This window comes from Carettochelys insculpta, chromosome 12, assembly GCF_033958435.1.
Source record: "Carettochelys insculpta isolate YL-2023 chromosome 12, ASM3395843v1, whole genome shotgun sequence".
Lineage (NCBI taxonomy): Eukaryota > Metazoa > Chordata > Testudines > Carettochelyidae > Carettochelys > Carettochelys insculpta.
In genome coordinates, this window is record NC_134148.1 from 19,656,329 (window position 1) to 19,671,307 (window position 14,979).

At 40.6% G+C, this 14,979-nt stretch overlaps 1 protein-coding gene across 2 annotated transcripts in view; it reads left to right on the plus strand.

Moving 5' to 3' along the window:
• NEDD4 (NEDD4 E3 ubiquitin protein ligase) overlaps window positions 1-14,979 on the plus strand; it is a 120,777-nt gene that overhangs the window by 70,063 nt on the left and 35,735 nt on the right. The window lies entirely within an intron of this gene.

The window sequence follows — 14,979 nt, forward strand, 5'->3', positions numbered from 1 at the left end:
TACCTAGAAAGCAAGTATGTGTTTGATCCTCCAGAGTCTGACTGATAACACAGCTTGGGACTCAGAGGGCCAAACTTATACCAAGAACTTCAGCTTGTAAACAACTACCTTGACAATCTTTTTTATAAATACTGCTATTCCAACTTGTGGCCCAGGTATCCCAAAGCTGCAACCACTTCTGCCAGATGTAAACTAGGAGCCTTTCAGAGTCTTCATCTCCTTCTGTGCTGCCCCCCCTCCATTTGTTCAGCACCCCCAAACATATTTTAAAAATGACAGATGAGCTACCTTGACTGATGCTGTTTTTCTTGTGCTAACGCTACAAATGTCAACTATTTATAAGCCCATGCAACAAGGGCACATTTCATCCACCAGCTTTCCTTTTTGCTTCCCTAGTTTGTCATGCCTGACGAGTTGCCCAAACACAAATAATTTGCCTGCTCAAAGTGACAGCCGGCAGTCTGTTTTTATTTTTCTGTACTTTAAGCATGTCTGCTGGGGAAATAAATCAAACTGAGGCCATGTCTACACTACACCTTAAGAAACAAAAACCCACACCCTCCAAACAACATAGGTTTTAACAATGAAAAGTGCTGGTTTGGGCAGCACTCAGTTGGCTGAGTGAACTGCTGGTGAAATTGCCAACCCTCATTGGGAGGATGGTTTAATTTTGTTGCCAGGAGAGCTCTCTTCTGGTGATAGAGCTCCATACTATGTGCCTTAGAGGGTCAAGGCTTTAGCAGCATAGCCATGCCTCTAAAAGCTGTACAATGTAGACATAGCCTAAGATTGAGGGTTTGTGACTTGTGGGTGTTTTTTTGGTGGGCAGTGAGTGGGAGGGTTTGGTCTGGAGAGTCTAGGGCATTGCTGTGTGGTCACTGCCCCGAATATAGCCTGCAGTTTTCCTCCAGTCCTGTAATGCTTCTGAGGGACCATTTTGGTAAACAGTTTTGAATCCTATCTCACTGATCTTCTGTCTTCTTGAATAAAGCCATTCCCTGCCTTTTAGTCACTCTCCTGAATGAAACATCACTGAGTCAGAACAATATGAAGGCTGTTTAGAAGGGTTTACTATCCAGCTCAATCCTAGATGCAACTATTAATCTCTCTGACATAAGAACATAAGAACATAAGAACATAAGAATGGCCATACTGGGTCAGACCAAAGGTCCATCAAGCCCAGCATCCCATCTGCCGACGGTGGCCAATGCCAGGCGCCCCAGAGAAGGAGAACAGAAGACAAGTGATTTATCTCCTGCCATCCATCTCCTGCCCTTGTTATGAAGGCTAGGGCACCATACTTTATCCCTGGCTAATAGCCATTTATGGACCTGACCTGCAAAAATTTATCAAGCTCTTTTTTAAACCCTAATAGAGTCCTGGCCTTCACAGCCGCCTCGGGCAAGGAGTTCCACAGGTTGACTGTGCGCTGTGTGAAGAAAAATTTCCTTTTATTAGTTTTGAACCCACTACCCATCAATTTCATTTGGTGTCCCCTAGTTCTTGTATTATGGGAAAAGGTAAATAATTTTTCTATATTCACTTTCTCCACACCATTCATGATTTTATATACCTCTATCATATCGCCCCTCAATCGCCTCTTTTCCAAACTGAAAAGTCCCAGTCTCTCTAGCCTCTCCCCATATGGGACCCTTTCCAAGCCCCTAATCATCTTAGTCGCCCTTTTCTGAACCTTTTCTAATGCCAATATATCTTTTTTGAGGTGAGGAGACCACATCTGCACGCAGTACTCGAGATGTGGGCGTACCATAGTTTTATATAGGGGAAGTATGATATCTTTTGTCTTATTATCGATCCCTTTTTTAATAATTCCTAACATCCTATTTGCCTTACTAACTGCCGCTGCACACTGCGTGGATGTCTTCAGAGAACTATCCACTATAACTCCAAGATCCCTTTCCTGATCTGTCGTAGCTAAATTTGACCCCATCATGTAGTACGTGTAATTTGGGTTATTTTTTCCAACATGCATTACCTTACACTTACCCACATTAAATTTCATTTGCCATTTTGCTGCCCAATCACTCAGTTTGCTGAGATCTTTTTGTAGTTCTTCACAATCCCTTTTGCTTTTGACTGTCCTGAACAACTTGGTGTCATCTGCAAACTTTGCCACCTCACTGCTTACCTCATTTTCTAGATCATTGATGAACAAGTTGAACAGGATCGGTCCCAGGACTGAGCCCTGGGGAACACCACTAGTTACCCCCCTCCATTGTGAAAATTTACCATTTATTCCCACCCTTTGTTTTCTGTCTTTTAACCAATTCCCGATCCATGAAAGGACCTTTCCTCCTATCCCATGACCACCTAATTTACATAAAAGCCTTTGGTGTGGGACCGTGTCAAAGGCTTTCTGGAAATCTAGGTATATTATGTCCACTGGGTGCCCCTTGTCCGCATGTTTATTAACCCCTTCAAAGAATTCTAATAGATTAGACAGACACGACTTCCCTCTGCAGAAACCATGCTGACTTTTGCCCAACAATTCGTGCTCTTCTATGTGCCTTGCAATTTTACTCTTTACTAGTGTTTCTACTAATTTACCTGGTACTGATGTTAAACTTATCGGTCTATAATTGCCAGGATCTCCTCTAGAGCCTTTTTTAAATATCGGTGTTATATTGGCCGTCTTCCAGTCATTTGGTACCAAAGTGGATTTAAAGGATAGGTTACAAACCACTGTTAATAACTCCGCAATTTCACATTTGAGTTCTTTCAGAACCCTTGGGTGAATGCCATCTGGTCCTGGAGACTTGTTACTATTCAGCTTATTAATTAATTCCAAAACCTCCTCTAATGTCACTTCAATCTGAGTGAGTTCCTCAGATTTGTCGCCTAAAAAGGCTGCATCATAGGCTGCATCTACACTACAAGATTAAAAATCAATTTTATTAAAATTGATTGAAGGCTGCGTTTTATCCATTCAATTTGGAGCATCTTCACCTTCCCGCATGCTCCCCACAAATTCTACATACTGCTGCCACACACAAGTAGCTTAAATCGAGTGCTATTGTCGTATATTGTGGGAACCTATCCCACAGTTTCCTGAGCCCTGTTGCATTCTGTCCCCACAAGTAGATGTAGATATATATCATCCCACATTTCATTCCCCTTTCCGCTGCCATGTTAAGGGTGTTTAAGTACACATGGGTGCTACACAAACTTGAATGACTCATTCACAGTTATAGCTCAGGGCAGCTAAAAGACCCCAGACTACAGGAAGGTTTGGACCTGCACAAGGAGACCCTTAGGACAAAAATATTCCCTGCTGCAAGCCTTACTTTGACAACTGTGGTAATTGTGTAGCTAATACATGCCTTCATTGAAACTTGTGGCTCCGGGTGGCTGCAAGCCCCCTCGCTACAGCTATCACCTGAAAATTGTGACTGCTGAGGGCAACTTCCCTCAACCAGCTAAAAGCCCTCCAGCTACAGCCAGCCCCAAAAATCATAACCACTGAGGGAGATGTCCCCTGGGTGGCGAAAAGACCCCTGGCTGCAGCCAGTCCCTGAAAATCGTGACCCTCCCCTCATGCAAGCTGCCTGGCACCTTGCGCCGCATGCCCTTCTATTGATTCAGGGTCAAGCCACATGATACAACTGGGCACGGGAATGTTCCAGACTGTGGCACACCTCCTGGGGCAAGGGAAGGGAGGGAATGTGGAGGCCAGGGCAACATGTAAATGGCTGAAAAGAAGTCATTCACCCTACCAGCAAGCACAACTTCCACCCACAGCCTAGCAGACACAGGGTATGGGAGGCCAGCAGCAGGTACCAGGCAGCACAGAAAAAAGGCAGTTAACAGGGGTATACAGAACCACAGACCCTACAACTGCACTATTAGCAAAGAAAAACTGATTTTTCAGTCTCTCATAACCCTATAGCATGGGCTTCCAGGTGCCAAATTGTAACGGTCTTCCTGTTGCCTAATTCCTCCACACCTGAGAGCAGTGGAGATGTAAGAGGTCAGAGTGGAGAACTGTAGGGCATTGTGGGGCACATACAGGACATCTGTGGAGGCTAATGAATTCAATTTAAAGACATGCTGCATCCTCACTACCCTTCATTTGGAATTTTAAATTCAAACTGAATGCTCCACCTGTCAGTTTATGATGACTTTAGGATTTCCATATTATGTTGATTTTGGTGGTGCCTAAACTGAGCTAATAGAAGTGACAGCGAGGACAGGCACTTGGAGAAATCAGACTAAATGACTTAATCAGTTTTATCTCTTAGTGTAGATGCCTCCATATAAGCACTGCAAAGCTAAGATGGTAGAATTTCCAGGTTTGCATTTGTTTAGCATAGGTCTCTATGAAGAGCCAACCAAAGTAAACTCTATACAAGCACATGCTGCAGTGTAAGTAAAAATGACTTGAAATCATTCCTATTTGATATAAAACATTAATGAATAGTAACTATGGCATATAAAATTAATCTTTAACTATTTCATTTTGTAGTTCAATTTTGGCTTCTACATTTTCCTGAACGTGCTTTTGTGAATTATGTAAAAAGCTTTCTTAAATTTGCATAAATAAAATTTTACATATATCATTTTATGAAACTAATTATAAAAGTTCAGCTTTTGCAATTTAAGTGTATGTCAACCAAGTAATTATTTGCCTTATGAAATGGAAACTATCTGGGGCCGCTTTGGTGGTTCATGAAAAGTTGTTCTTTCTTGTCAGACTTAGAAGGAACACTGATGTCTGGAGGTTTTGGTAAAAAGCATGTTACTTTTAAATGGATCCATTGAGCTCTTATTTTCTTAAGTGGCAATAGTCCAGATCTCTGTTTGTTTTTGTTTTGGCTTTTTTTTCTGATACCTTATGTTTCTCCAATAAAAACTGTGTGCTTCCTCATCTCCTAAACAGCCATTGACTTGTGTGCAAAGGCTAGTTTAATGTGCAAACGGTCAAATATTTATGCAGAAAAAACTAAGCATGTTGAATTTCTGTTTTTCTTTGTTACAAGCACTGAGATGTTTATTTTAGTAAGGAAAGTTGTGGTTTTTTTTTTTTGTTAAAGAGAATCCCGTGCTCTTGAACACTTCGGGTCTTGTACAGAAGCTTTTTAGTAAGTTAGTTTGAATATACAGGAATTAGCCAGAGTGCAGGTGTGGGGTTTTTTTCTGGAAATGTGGTTAACTGGCCCTTTCAGAACAATCCTGGCATGTTCAGTTTGACAAACCAACTCCCAATATAAGTTTAAAAACAGATTTTGTGCACTTCACGATGGTAAATGAAGAAATTTCCAGAAGCCTGTCTGTGAATTAGGACTTCAGACATATGAACTTCGAGTATACAAACAATGAAAGAGAATGAATATATATGTTTAATTGTATTGGTTTCAGGATGATTTTGAGAAAAGCTACTGGAAGAAAATAAGTGAAAGAATCACTTTGTCATAGTATTAGAGTCGTTTAAGGATTATCTGAGAATGCTGACTACCTTTCTTGCACTCTCGCATGCTTTTAACTCTGGTATTGGTCAATGAAAAATTCTAGTGTATTTTCTGTTTTACATACTTTTGGGTTTGCAAGCAGAAACTTTGTGTCTCTGTTAGCAAAGAAATTAGTTCTTGCTTTCAGGCATCTGCCTTCCCTGTCTCTTCTAAAAGAAATGAGTCCGAGCGCTCATGAAACTGATATCTAAACAAACTGTTTAAAGTCTACTGCCAGTGTATTATGTTAGCATGTATGATGTCTGGGTTTCAGTGCTATTTTGGCACTTGTTCTCTGAAGCCTGTGGCAGTCAGATTTGTTTATAAGGCACGTTGCTAAAGAGTACCCCTGCTACCTGATCCATGTATTACTATGGGCTCCTCTTAACCTCCAAACTACTAGTATCAGTAAAGGATTTTAATCTCTGGCTGGTAGAAAGGTTGATTATCGATGCTGGCGTGCCTAGAATAACAGGAGAGTGGGCACGTGAATGAAAAGGGTAGCACTAAGACATGTTGAAAAGACGTTGCTGGTAAGAGTTGTGGAAACATCAATATTTGTCCCACATTCCTGTTTAGTGGAAAGGCATTCTCCATTTGAGGATTGCCAAGAAATTGAAATTATTAAATCATGTCACATTTGAGATAAGTATTTAGCCCCCTTTTAAAAATGTTTGTAGGCGACAGTGATAGCTGTATTTTTCCCAGTAGCTTGGGGTGTTATGGTGTAACAAATAGCAGTATTACTTCCAGCTGGAAATTCAGGGAAGCTTGAGACATGAAATCTGATGAAGAAGTTTCCCCCATACAAAGTCGTGAAATAAGAAATGTTTTGCCCTGAAAACTGGTAATGATATACGTTCAGTAATTTGAGTCTCTTGAAATCATGGGTCTCCCATTTTGTAGTATTGTCCATTTTTGGTGGGCTCCATGAATGAGTAATAACTTCTGTTTGTAGGAAAACTTATAGGTTATAGAATCGTGGTGTAACATCATAAGTTAAAGTATTGTGTTCAGCAAAAATGAAATGTTCCCTCTATAAACAGATCCCCAAACCAAAAAACGAAATTGGCAACAGATCCAAAGAGGGAGACTTTCAGGATTATTGATGAGGGAGCAAGAGATTGTTTGAAGAGGTACCAGTAAGTCTTACAGGCGGAGATGTTTGTGTGTCATATCAACACTGCCTCTCAACAGTCAGTGGCAATGGGAAACAGTCAAGAAAGGAGGGAGTTCTAAAATTATGGGTATTGGCGTTTAAAAGAGAGAGGTCAGGACAGGGTAGCCAGCTTTTGGAGAGCATGTTTCAGATGATGGCTGAATGTTGACATCAGACTTGATGTGAGATGGGAAAATCAATTGGCGATAACACTTAATTTTTTGGCATATAGGGTAGTCAGAAGCTAACACAGAAGGTTACTGATAGTGCTGAAGGTGAGATTGAACAGAAATTTGTAGGATGTTAATAGATGGAGGAATAGGGGAAGCTCATCAGTCACTAAACTGTTGAATGGCTTGCTAGTCAGAAGAATAGGAGAACAGAGGCAGAATGTCAGGGAAAATGATCAATGTCCAAAGGCTACAGGTGGATCAAATGAATATAGAAGTACTGCTTACGTTTAGAAACTGAAGTGGTTTATGACCTTGAGGGCTGACCTGGTAGACTGGCATTAAAGTGGATGGGGATTTAAAGGTATCACTGGAAGATAGTGATAAGGAAGTTGAGTCGGGGTGCACTTGAATTTTGGGAAGAAGGAGGAAAATGCATCATAAGATTCCAGCTGGGTCGAGAGAAGCTTTTTAAGACTGAGGCTAAGAAAAGGGAGGCTTGGAAATGGGAAATTTAACTAGAGGAGAAGATAGAGGAAAATTTGAAGGGTTGGAAGCAAAATGACTTAGTTGAAGAAAGTCATAGCATCATGGAACACTACAATTGGAAGGGACCTCAAGAGGTCATTGAGTCCAGTCCCCTGCCCTCACAGCAGGACCAAGCCCTGTCTAGACTATCCCTGGTAGATGTCTGTCTAGCCTGCTTTTAAATATCACCAGTGATGGAGATTCCAAAACCTCCCTAGGTAGTTTATTCCAATGTTTATTCACCCTAACAGTTAGGAAGGTTTTCCTAATGTCCAACCTAAACCTCCTTTGCAGCAGTTTATGCCCATTGGTCCTTGTTCTATCCTCAGATGCCAAGGAGAACAATTTTTTCCTACCTCCTCCTTTTTAACCCTCTTTTAGGTACTTGAAAACCACTATCCTGTCTTCTCTAAGTCTCCTCTTTTCTAAACTAAACAAGCCCAATTCTTTCAGTCTACCCTCGTAGCTCATGTTCTCTAGACCTTTAATCACTCTTGTTGCTCTTCTCTGGATCTTCTCCAATTTCTCCACATCTTTCTTGAAATGTGGTGCCCACGGCTGGACACAATACTCCAAATGAGTCATAATGAGCGCTAAGTAGAGCAGAAGAATGACTTCTTGTGTCTTGCTCTCAACACTCCTGTCAATGCATCCCAGAATCTGTTTGTTTGCTTTTTCTTTTAACAGTATCACACTGTTGACTCATATTTAGCTTGTAGTCCCTGATGGCCCCTAAGTTCATTTCCACAGTAATCCTTCCTGGACAGTTGCTTCCCAGTTCTATATGTATGAAGCTGCTTGTCCGTTCCTTAGTGGAGTACCTTGCATTTGCCCTTATTAAACTTCACCCTATTTACCTCTGATCATTTCTCCAGTTTGTCCAGATCGTTTTGCATTCTGACCCTATCCTCCAAAGCAGTTGCAACACCTCCTAGCTTGGTATCATCTGCAAACTCACTAAACATATTCTCTATTCCAAATCTAAATCATTGACAAAGATACAAAAGAACCCACCCCAAAACAGACCCCTGTGGAACCCCGCTTGTTATGCCCTTCCAGCATGACTACAAACTACTCTCTGACAATGCTTATGCACCCACCTTATAGTAGCCCCATCTAAGTTGTATTTGCCTAGTTTATTGATAAGATCATGCAAGACCACATCAAATGCCTTACTAATGTCTCAGTATACCACATGCACCACTTCTCCCTTATCCACAAGACTTGTTATCCTGTCAAAGAAGGCTGTCAGTTTGTCTAGCATGATTTGTTCTTCACAGATCCATGCTGGCTGTTACTTAGCACCTTATTTTCTCCCAGATGTTTGGAGATGAATTCCTTTAATTACTCACTTGATTATCTTTCCCAGCACAGAAGTTAAACTGACTGGTCTCTAATTTTCTGTATTGTTCCTTTCCCTTTTTAATAGATGATGGGCACTATATTTGCCCTTTTCCAGTCTTCTGGAATCTCTCCTGACTTCCAGGACTTTTCAAAGATGATAGCTAAAGGTTCTGGTATCTCCTCTATCAACTCCTTGAGTATTCTAGAATGTATATTATCAGGGCCTGGTGACTTGAAGACAGCTAATTTTTCTAAGTAATTTTAACTTGTTCTTTTTTTTTTATTTATCCTCTAAGCCTGTCCACTTCCCACTAGCATTCACCATGTTAGGCATTTCTGCATTGGACTTCTTGGTGAAGACTGAAACAAAGGCATCATTAAACACCTCTACCATTTACAAGTTTCCTGATATTGTTTCTCCCTCCTCACTGAGTAGTGGACCTACCTTATCCTTGGTCTTCCTCTTGCTTCTATTATTTATAGAATGTCTTCTTGTTACCCTTTATGTCTCTAGCTAGTTTGAGCTCATTTTTTGCTTTTGCTTTTATAAACTTGCCCCTGCATACATGTTTGCTTATATTCATCCTTTGTAACGTCTCCTAATTTCCACATTTTATATGACTCCTTTTTGATTTTGAGATCATGCAAGATCTCCTGGCTAAGCCAAGACTGTATTTTACCATCATTCCTATCTTTCCTATGTAGCAGTGTAGTTTGCTTTTGGTTCCTTAATAATGTCCCTTTGAAAAACTGCCAACTTTCTTCAGTTGATTTTCCTCTTAGTCTTGCTTCCCATAGGACCGTACCAGTCTAAGGGAAAGAGAGGGAAGGGACATTTCATGGATATTTTGGACAAACTTCAAAATTCTAAGTAAACATATGTAGGTAAGGGTGTTTGAAAAAGAGAATTTTAAAGAGAAAATTAGAATTAATGTCTTACAGGCTTGTGCCAGAATCTGTGGAGACCTAAAACTTTCTTGTAAGTATGAGCTCAAAACAGCTAAAATCCAGAGTTTCATCCGTAGGTATTTGACAGCAGAATAATAGTGGAGAAAGCAGATTGTTTTGGGGGAGGTTGAGTGTGGATGATTCTTGAGAATCAAAGAATTTGAGATTAAAGCTAAAAGTAAACAGTGGCATTGATAGAAGTGAGAGAGGAGACACAATCAAGGTCTGTTTTGTTTCACAGTTGAATTGCATGTAACTAGATTGTGCTAACTCCTTTCCAGGAGATAAATCAATTTCCCTCAGCTTTAGTGTTCACACCCTGCCATGCCCATGCCCCTTGTAAGTGAAGAAAGAATTTAGCATGCAGAGAAGCACCCCTATATCTGAATCCCAATTGTGCTTGACTTGCTTTTGCTGCCGTCAGTTGCAAAAACATCCTGGCCCACCGACTATGGGGAGGGGAGACAAATGGGGCAGTTGCACCAGGGCCCAACATTTCAGAGGCCAGGAACACTAGCTGCCACTGCTGCTACTGTAGTTGTGGTGGCCATGGCCCAAGTTACAGGTCCCTTTTGAAATGCCATGGCAGTGCCACTCCATGTGGCTCTGAGGGGGTGGGGTGGTAGTCCAGCACCACAGTCTGAGCAGTACTAAGTGTTGATACTCTAGGCCCTGCCCCTTCCACCCTTGGCTCTGACCCTTTTGGGGGCATGGTGCTGGGCCTCTCTTCCACCTAGCTTAGGGTCTCATGACGGCTGTCATTGCTGCTCAACACTTACTGTAGTTTTTGGAATTGCTGCAGAAATTTGAAAGGTAGAGGTTGACAGAGTAGCCCCACATTAGGTATAAATGTAACTTTTTCAGTTACAAAAACTTGTTCTGAGTTGATTTCAACATAGGTAAAATTTGTGTATGGGAGTTAACAAAGCTAAAAATCTGAACCTGTCTTCATTCTAGGCAAGAGACTTTAGACTCATTGCACATTAGACATTTTAATGATGCGCACATTTTAGCCATTCTTTTTTTTTTAATTAAAACACCTTAAAGCTCTCTAGATTTTATTTGGCCTGGTATCTGCAGCCAGTGATGCCTTTATTTACCTGACCTATATTACATATTTTGTTGCTTTTAGGCCTCTAGTACCAATGAATGCTGTCAAAACACAAACTGTAAGGAAACATAAGACAATTGGAACTGTGCTTCAGTAGGGAGTAATTATTGCATAATATGTTATTCTCCCTGTATTGTTTTCAGTGGACCTTGGATTTAACCAAACTGTTGAATACCAGTTTAAAAATTTCCTTTCTTTGGAAGGATAGAACTGGTAATCAGGATTAAACTGTACAAAATTACTACTGATCAGTCAGCAGACTTGGTATTATAAATTAGGGTAATATTGTGTGAGTCTTTAGCATTGATGGCTTGTTAAGTAGCACAGAGTTACCACATTGACCAGCTGACATGATTGTAGAGATGCAAAAATCATGCCTGACTCTAATATTACTGGGCTTTCCTTTTTAGCACATAATTTACTAAGAAATAGTGTAAAAATGAGCAGGATTCATGTGTTTTGGTTTCAGAAACTTAATCATATTAGATGACTTGCTAAAAAGGAAACCTCTAATTTTGGTAAGTTTTTGCTTCACTTAACATAAATGTTTAAAATCTCTTCTAAAAATTTGTAAGAATGTGTAAAGCCTATGAAGGTTAAACATGTTTAGACTGACTGCACATTGCAGGACTTATCCTATCCAACATGCTCTGAGACATATTCACTGGCAGTCACAATTGAATGAAAATGACTCCTTAGAGATTGCCATGTGGAAAGCTGCTGCTGGTAGATGAATGAACAGAGAATGTTGCTTTCCATCCCTGTTCCCTTCTTGTAGCATGGCTCTAAGTATAGCTTGGTTCACACTGCAAAACTGTCACACAGCTCAGTGCATTTAGCAGTCTTGGTTGGCAGAAGCAGACATTGGAAATCAACACGCAAGTGTGACAGTAGTGGCTAATTTGTGCCGGCATATATATATGTGACCTAATTCCTAAGATCCATTCCTCATTTTCATTAGTACTTGTCATTTTCAAGTTGGTGTAGCTTTAAAATGATACTACAGTCTGGTGGGAAATAGTAATTTCTTACTTACAATCCAGCACATTGCCTAAAATGTCATTTCAGTTCACAGTGTAATGGGCCGAGTTAGTATTTATCAAGCTTTGCAGTAGGAGCTTGTTTCATTAAGAGGTGAATCTCTGAATGCACTTTAGAGATCTAGGCAGTAAGCCAGTTTAAGCCAGAAGCTTTCACTTCCTTTCATAATCATAAGTGTTGATTTACTTGAATTTATTTCAGTCATCAGTGTCTTTTTAGGCCCTTTAGTAACTTTGATGAAATTGCTTGTCTGCCTCGTTAAGCCAGAATCAGCTTAACTCAGGTAGCATTTCTCATAGTAAAGGCAGATTTCCACAAGCTTATGTACTTTAAGAACACAGCATTCATACTGTTTTTGAGTTGTATTTGCTTCCTTTTTCTTTAATGTTTTTCAAGAATACGCCATGAGCTGCTTTACAAGAACGGAACATATCTGAAACAGTTCTTGTACTAATGTGTTAGCCTTATAGTAAAGTGAGATGTCAGAGTTGATTTTAGCCTGTTTTGAAGCTTTTTCAAACTTATTTTATTAGTGGTTATTGAAGGGTCAGATGTAGGTTTATGCCCTTTATAAAAGACTCATAAAACAACACACTAATATTTTGTGTTGGATGTATGGGATAAATCTGTAAAGTAGTCCTTGCTTTATTCGCTTTTGAAATTAAACATACAATTTGAGTGAGGTGCATGTTGAACCTCTCTCGTCTGGCACCCTCAGGACCTGACCTGTGCCGGATGAGAGAATTTGCCAGACCAGGGGAGGTCAATATTGTCTAGCACATTACCAACACTTCTGCTGCTTACTGGGCTCTTAGAAGACATTCAGGGTTAAATTACAGCTAAATAACAGCAGAAAACAATAAGAGCCAATACTGGTGACTGTAAACCAACTTTGAGACCACTGGAAGCTTGGCCACACCCATGATAAGTGGCTGTCTGGCTAAGTAAAATCATGCTGGATCACAGATGTTGCCAGAAGAGTGTTCCAGATTAGACAGGTTCAACCTGTAATATCTTCTTTTTGGATCCATTTATGTTGGTGAGAGGAAGTCTTTGAAGAAGAGCTCTGTGTGGCACAAGGCTTTTCTCTCATCCTTATAAATTGGTTAAATAACAGATATTACCTCGCCCGCCTTGCATCTCTAATATCCTGGGACCGCCATGGTTATAACTACACTTAATATCAGGTGTAAAGAATCTTCTTTTTGTCTTGCTTGCAGGCCTCCCTGTTGAGAGCTCTTGGCCCAGTAAATTGAAGTGATGGGCATATTCAATTTGTTAAAATCTTTTGGCTCCCTAAGCTATAAGGCATTGTTAAACTTTAGCTTAGTTTTTCCAAGAGAGTGTTCAGGTCAACTTTTAAGTTGAGCAACTATCTCTTCAATATTCTGTCACTCCACGGGGACTTCAGATGTTTCTTCCTCACTTTCTGCTCTGCTGAAAAGTTCTGTAGGTTTTTATCACTGCTATCTGATTTAATTTTTGCCACTGATCTGAGAAATAATTGGTTTTGGTGCAGGTCTCTAAATAATATACTAGCTACAAGTTTAAAAACTGCCCATGAGCAGGAATTTGGGAAGTACACTACTACTCCACTTAGAACTTTGAGAGTTGTCACACCGTCTGACCTTTGAAAGTCCCTGTAAAAGAGAAGCTAAAATAGTAAACCACGGTAATAAGGAAACTCGGAGAGCTAACATCCATGTGCTTTTAATATTACAGACCTGCAAGGCAATACTGTAGTCTAAAAACTACAGGTTTCTACAGTAAATGTTAATGACATGGGTACAGTTTCTCCAACTTCTTGGAAAATCAAATATAGATTAGAGAAAAACATATTGGAAATTCAAAGGTGCATTAATAATAAAAAGCAAGCCCCATATAAATCATCATTTTGTTTATTCAGATGAAATTAATTTTACTGGTTGAAAGGGGCAGTTTTCATTTCAGTAGTTGTGCTGAGAACTATTTATGGAAACTTGTATTTGTTTCTCTTTTTGCTAGATAAAATGTATTGCATAAGCTGTGAGTTCTCCACACTGGGTTAGTCTCCCTCACCTTCCCATTTGGGAGGGAGGTCTGAGGCAAGCCCCATTTATGGGAATTGCTGGCGAGCTCTGCTTCAGGAACCAGCATGCATCATTCCACATGCTCTCATGGCTAAGCGTGGATAGCTTAGTGAAGCATACTTGTTGGATATTTCAGTTCAGTAGATGCTTGCTTCATCAGAGGCATGGTACATGACTAACATTACACTGGGTCTACTTTTATTTTTAATGGAAAGAGCATACAGAAAGGAAGCACTGTCTAATGGTTAAGGCAGTTGAATGCTAACCTAGGGGAATGGATTCTATCCCTGCTTCTGTCACAGTTGCTATATAATGTTGAACAAATCACTCGAACCATACTCTTCACAGTTGCTCACTAACTGCGTGAACCTCATTTTCTGGGTGCCCAACTTGAGACCCTGGGGAAGGGTGGCCAGACCGCACATATGGGGAGAAATAGGGATGGGGTGGGAAGTAATAGGCACCGATATAAGAGAGATCCCTAAATATTCAGACTGTCTTTATAAAATTGGGGCGTCTGGTATCTTACCCTGCATTTTGATTTGCAGAAGTGTTGTGCAGTTTTAGGTCCAACTGAAGTGAACAGATCCTCCTTGAACATGTCAAAAGCTATATAATACTCTTCCCCTCAAAATCCAGTCTTTGGCTATGTCTGTACTCACCTGGAAGGTGGTTGACTGATAGGCAATTTTAGGTATGCCAGTAGCATAACTAGAATTGACTCTTCAGTCGTTGATTTCTGTGCCTGTCTTCATGGCAGAAGGCCAACGGGAGTGCTCCTCCCATTGACCTTCCTGAATTCTTGTGGCTTGTGAGGAGCTCCAGGGTCGATGTTAACCCCAGAAAGCTTCATTTCACATATGGTGTGCGAAACGGCACCCTGGAAAATCAGACCTGAGCAGTCGATCTTCTGTGGTAAGTTTAGATGTAGCCTGTGTCTCAGCAGACTCTCACTCCTTTTTCTTCCTTGTTGGGCTGACTTGAACTGATTTTGCATCTGAATCAGTTCCCTCCTCCATAGTACTTAGGTGCCACTTGGAAGGTGATCTGTATTAGTAAAATCATAGAGAAGACAGGCTGCTGGATCTCAGTTCCATTGCTGAGTCCAGAGCAGATGTTACAGAGGAAAGTCTAGCTTTATTCC